The sequence below is a fragment of the Bidens hawaiensis genome, unplaced genomic scaffold (assembly GCF_021521415.1).
Source record: "Bidens hawaiensis isolate Kalapana, Puna unplaced genomic scaffold, B.hawaiensis_p1.1 tig00017236_1, whole genome shotgun sequence".
NCBI classification, from domain to species: Eukaryota; Viridiplantae; Streptophyta; class Magnoliopsida; order Asterales; family Asteraceae; genus Bidens; species Bidens hawaiensis.
This window is the reverse complement of record NW_027492607.1, coordinates 557756-564122: the sequence shown is the minus strand read 5'-3', so window position 1 is coordinate 564122 and position 6367 is coordinate 557756. Positions and strand designations below refer to the sequence as shown.

General features: G+C 35.4%; 1 pseudogene across 1 annotated transcript; it reads right to left on the bottom strand.

The window, feature by feature from the left end:
• Positions 1-1667: 1667 nt before the first annotated feature.
• Positions 1668-6367, bottom strand: LOC143553421 (serine hydroxymethyltransferase 6-like; annotated as a pseudogene). The gene is made up of 5 exons (XR_013138831.1): positions 5086-6367; positions 3410-3815; positions 2577-2578; positions 2225-2323; positions 1668-2084 (listed from the first exon to the last, which is right to left on the bottom strand). The product of XR_013138831.1 is annotated as a serine hydroxymethyltransferase 6-like (transcript).

The window sequence follows — 6367 nt, the reverse complement described above, 5'->3', positions numbered from 1 at the left end:
TTGTGTTCAATTTCACCATTTTTAAGAAATACAAATACTATAACCATTTGTATGCCATGCTTTAAAAGTTGTTCATTTTTTTTATTAGATGTGACACTAGTAGTTCTATCATCTATGAAGTGGAGACATAAAACCGTGGGTAGTATTAAAATCGTATGGTTTTGTCTTGAGAAATTCTTCTAGAAATAACTTTGGTTTGAGCACTAGTGAAGTGATAGATATGATATGACCTCAAAAGTGAAATAAATATGGAATTGGGATGTGAACCTTCCTTTCATGGAAAGTAAATTAGATTTGCATACTGGTTAGGGGACATGAAGAATATAAAAATCTTAAAATCATATCTTCAAAAGAAAACCAAAATAGCGGATTCCATTTTAGTCACCCATATAGACAGACAGAGAGACGCACAAAAAATATTGATTAGACATGACAGGAGAAAGGAAAAGCGCGTAATTTTCAACGGCAAATTACCATACTCCTACTTCTACGCAACTTCAAACATTTTTCTTGAATGGTGTCTGAACCACCCTTGATAACCAAGTGAGTCTTTCTGAGACGGATGTCAATGTGCTCATAATAATTTCGACAATCTATGTGTCAAATCACCCATGAACATCAAGGAGGAAACCGTCATGGAAAATCCCATTGAGTCATGTTTCAAACCTTAACTAATATACTCTCATGCCCAGATCTAAACCGGAGACCTCCACTTAAGGGATAGGAACCGGTATATTTTGCAAATTGTATTTACGTATTATCATAGTGTGTTCATATCATTAAATTCTAATTTTTAAAAGTTACACACAACCTCAGGTTACACATCAGTATGTACTCAACGAGGAATATGGTTTGACAAGCGTTACATTAATGGCTCATGATTACCGACTACAGGGCTAAGCAATAAACTCTTTATTGAACATCTCTATACACTCACGTTTGGTCATTTAATACAGAAAGAATGTTGAATAGCGAAGTACAAAAAAGAATGATTGGTGACTTCAGGACTATTCGATTAATTAAACGTATCCATACATACATATGGTCCTTTGATACACAAAAATTGTGTTTAGTATAGAACAAAAAAAAACAAATTACATGTATCTATTGCTTGGAGCATTTGCATAATCATCTTTTCAACATTATACACTATTAGAACTATATGCAAGTCTTTAATTGTTTCTCACTGGTCATGTACTTACGTGAACAATCCATTATCAATAATGCCCCAATAAGCTTTTACTTAAAGCGATGGTGTTAGAATTTAAGATGATTAGTTTCAATTCTACAATGATTACTCAGGTTCGATACGTGCGCTAAACAAAGTGGACAAATATCATTTACGATATCATTGAATCGATCACAAGTCACAACCAACCACTGATACAACCCTAATAATTGAATAAACCCGGTGTTGTCAATACCTGAATAATCCATTCTGGTTGATACACACAAGATGAAGATAAAAGCAAATTGAAGCACACCATATCTGTGTTCTATTTTCTATTTATAGGCCAAAATTCCTCATCAATTCTAACAACGCAGATAAATTCTCAACAAAAATAACCCAATGACAAAAATAGCCAAAAAAAATGCTATTTAATATTATCTCCATTTACTCAAAAAGTAAAAAAGACAAAATGAAAATACTATAGTATAGTATGCCAACCAAAATTGACCTGGTTGACTCTTTCAATATCAAAGTAATAATATTAACTAGACATGTAAGAAATAGTGTATTACCTGCGAACAACAAGCCCCAGAAAATCAGATAGATTAATGTGGATGTAGACTAAGTCTTGTTTCACAGGTTCCACGCAAAAATATGCACTCAGCGTCTTTATTTACAGACAAAACGGACTACAGATCTTGACCAGGCATTGCAAACTGAGTTGCAAAGTTTTCAACTTGAGTCCTGAGATCGATAATATCTTTGTTGTTTTCAAGACCTTTCAAAAAGGATTTCAGCATTTTTCCATGTTCCCTCTGCACTGAACTTGTGATTTGAGCAGCTCGACACAAAAAGTCCGCCATTGTCTCGAAATCAGATTCCAAACAACCTCGTGAAGTCATTGCAGGAGTACCTGTAAAGTGTGTTTTCATTAGTATTGCACGAGCATCCCATAGATAATTTGAGGTGGGTCACAAAACACTTTTATTCAATTTTTAAATATGTGTTTATATATATGATTACAGAAATTTAATTTATGCCATTAGTACTCACCAATCCTCACTCCTCGAGGATGAGAGTTCCATTATCAACAAATATGGCAGTTTTGTTAACAGTGATATGGCACATTTCGCATACCTTCTCCAAGTTTACCTGAAAAGGAGAAAATGTTTCCCAGGTTAACTATATTACACTCTGTTAACTAAAATACATGTTAAAACATTGTACATGCTAATACTGGTTCCTGGATATAGGCAATACTGTATATCGTATAATTTTAGTTTTGTTTCACAATTTCAAACCACTTTATTCGTACCAAACTACATGTTGAAACATGGCAAATGATTATACTGCTTCTTATATATAGGCAATAGTTTAAGGTATTGATTGTTCCATGGTTCTATACACCTGAAGCAATAAAATAGTAAAAGTGGGGCCAACTAGTCAACAGTTAAAACAATCGTGAGAATTCAATGTATGATTTAATAATATTCTCATTTTATGAACGCATATGCCACCATGATTCTCCACTATGAGCTTTAGTTGCTCTCAAATAGTAAATATCTTAACAGTGTAATAAGAGTCGGAACACATTTGCACTAGTATACCCGCCCAAGTTTAAGGTTTAAGTATTAAAAGAGTTGGCTGCCATCTAATTTCAAAATCAGTAAAAAAACACTTTAATTGTAATGAAAAACAGTGTAACTAGATAAGTAACATGGAAAAATATAAATTTAAGGTTTAAGTATTAAAAGAGTTGGCTGCCATCTAATTTCATAATCAGTAAAAACACTTTAATTGTAATGTAAAACAGTGTAACTAGAAAAGTAAGATGGAGAAATATAAAATGTAGAGCTAGTGATGTAGCAGATTATATTAGGCCTCCAACTTCAGGACAGAAAAATATTGTAATGTACTCTGTTTTTAAAACAAATGCAGCAGTTTTCTAACAAGCATCAACATTATACATGGTATAACAAAAAAATGAACAAATTAAAACCATTAAAGAAAAACAAACTTCCAACCAAAAAAAACATTCATTTACACTAGACCAAAAACCTGTTGTACTAAACACACTAGCAGAGTGCCACTTTATCATCTCCTAAATTTATTTACGGATTACACCATAAGAGAGAACCTACTGAAAACAGGCTAAGTAGTGATGAAATGATGACAAATTTAATATTGGGTGATAAAGCAAACAAATTGAACAATAAGTTGAAAATATAAGATTTGTACCAGTCACTCCCAGATTTCTAAGATCCCAAAGTAATAAATGATTGTCAGTTCCTCCTGTGACCAGCCTGCAGTTTCTTCTCACCAAAGCAGACGCTAACGCCTGAGCGTTTTTCTTCACCTGCTGCATATATTCCTTGTATTCTTGAGTAGCCAATTGTTTCAGTGCAATCGCAAGGGCAGCAATATGGTTATTGTGTGGCCCACCTTGAAGTGCAGAACACACAGCAAAGTTTATTTTCTCCTCAAAGTCATATTTGTCACTACTATCCCCTTGATTCAAAGAAATTCCACATTTCCTAGGCTTAGGACCCTTTCTGTAAAAGATTATACCGCCTCGAGGACCACGCAAGCTTTTATGAGTAGTTGAGGTTACAATGTCACAAAATTCAAAGGGACTTGCACATTCCTATAAAATATAACCAAGAAACTATCAAAATTGAGATGGAAGCCAGCTGAAAGAACTAATGACTTTTTCATGAATAACAATTGTTGTAGAGAATAAAATTAAGACAAAAAAGACACACTGGTAAATGTAAAACGATCAGATTTCAAGAATAGATGCCACGTTATTCAATAGCAGATATTGTTATACTGTAAAACTCAAATATTTGGCATTAAGCCTCCTTGGCTCTTTCAGAGATGTAAAACCCATCATGTTTGATGGTAAAACAAACGATACTAGAAACTCATTTGTCTATGGGGTATAAATGAGCTTCATCATTCACCCCTGTGTGCCACATCACTATCCTCCATCTTTCCAACTAAAGAAATATTCATCAGCATTCAACGCTTTAAAATTTTTTGATATTATTTTTCATTGGAAAAATAGATATATAAAAAGAAATAAAACACTAATAAATAAAAATCAGTGATGGTCAAAAATTACATACTAAAAAATTTAAGAAAAAACATTCTAAAAGCTAATAAAAATATTATATTTTAGATTTTTTACTATGTATATTATTATTATCAAAGAAAGATTTTTAACAAATGTTACATGCAATTATTAAGTTTTAATTTTATGAATGAAAAAAAAATTAAAAGAAGGTTGATTGGTGGTGAATGATGGATATTTCCTTAGCTGAAAGCTGAGGGGAAACATGGAGGATGATGGTGAGGTAGCACAAAATGGGAATGGACGAATGGTGAAGCGAACATCTACCACCATGGCCTGATGTTAGCATATGATCACATGTATATTGCCAGCCAACACACTATTAGAAAACAATAAACAATTCATGCATGCAGCTTACATGCCTATAAACTTAACATCGCACCTTAAAATTGGTATACTAAAAGACATAACACGCAGCCTAGATTTATAAAGCACGAGGGGCACTAAGGCTTTTAGGTCCCAAAATCCGAGACATGAGAGATGCGCATTTTAAAACCAAGCACACAGCACAAATGAAAGCAATCGTTTTAAATCCATGATTGACAGGGTAAAAACGAGGAACAGGGTAAGAACAATGAAAACTACTAGTTTTTTTTAAACAAACATGTAACTTAGAACTATATATTGAATAACTTTATAAAAGACAAAAAATTCTGAGCATAACGAAGCCCACAGTACAACTCATAGCAATCAACAGTGCAGCCATTAACATGTCTAACATAAAGCAACAAGAGAAGCAGCTAGCTAGCAACAATTTACCAATTAAATAAAGAAACTTTACCTTGGCAGCGATAAGACCACTAATTTGAGCCATGTCACACATCAAAACCGCACCACACTTATCAGCAATCTGTCTAAACTTGGAATACTCCCATTCCCTAGGGTATGAACTCCCACCACATATAAGTAACTTTGGGCGAAAATCAACAGCTCTTTCCTCAAGCTTCTCAAAATCAATAATCCCCGTCTTTGGATTAACCTTGTAAGAAAGACTCTCAAAAAATATCGAAGCCGCCGAAATTTTCATCCCATTCGGCGTATAATACCCATGACTCGTGTTCCCTCCAGACGGGTTATCCAACCCCATAATCCGATCACCAGGAAGCAACAAACCGGTATAAACCGCAAAATTCGCAGACGTACACGAATACGGCTGAACATTCACCCCCCAATTCTCGGAATCGTTTACAACAAAGAATTTCAATTTCATCAATGTACTGGTTCCCCGCATAGTACCTAGCACCAGGCATGCCTTCAGAATACTTATTCGCCACATGACTGCCCAATGCCTCCATAACCGCTTTACAAACAAAATTCTCCGAAGCAATCAATTCAATCCAATTATACTGTCTACATTTCTCTTTCTCCATAATCTCAAACACATCAGGATCAGCCGCCTGAAGAGACTGGTTTCCCCAAGCCCTAACCACCTGCCTACGCGACTCAAAACTCTGAGCCTGCCGGTTCTGCTCAACATGACATCGTTTTGTCGAAACACGAGACGAAGCCGTGTCAGCTGTGGCCGAGCTATTATTATTATAATCCCTCCGTCTTTTCAAACACGTAGAATTCCCTAACGAAAGGAACTCCTTATCGACCTCCTCGTCTTGGCCCCCTTCGACTTTACTCTCCTCATTCAAATCCATACTGGCGGCGGCGTCCGTCTCATTCAAATCCATGTTTCTGCTCTCGGTTGTGGTCTGTTGCTCCATCAATTGGAGCGGCATGCCAGGCACAAGGTGAGGCGAAGAGCTTCGGTAGCTGGAATCGATACGAAAGGAGGGAGGCGTGTGGCTTCCGATTTGACTAGTGTGAGACACAAACCCTAAGGATAGATTCGGTTGCGAAGAGCGAGTGAAATCCATAGAGTAGTTGTATTAAAAGAAAGGGGAAATAACAATATGTTGACTAATAATACTAACAGTGACAACAAGAAGAGTAATCGTCCATGAATTGTGATAAGAAACCCGAAGTAAGTAAGTTTTGGAGATTTGAAATTGAATACCTTGTGGAGACGAATTGAAGATTTGTTGGTGAAGATGAAGTCTGTTTGTTTGTTTGCA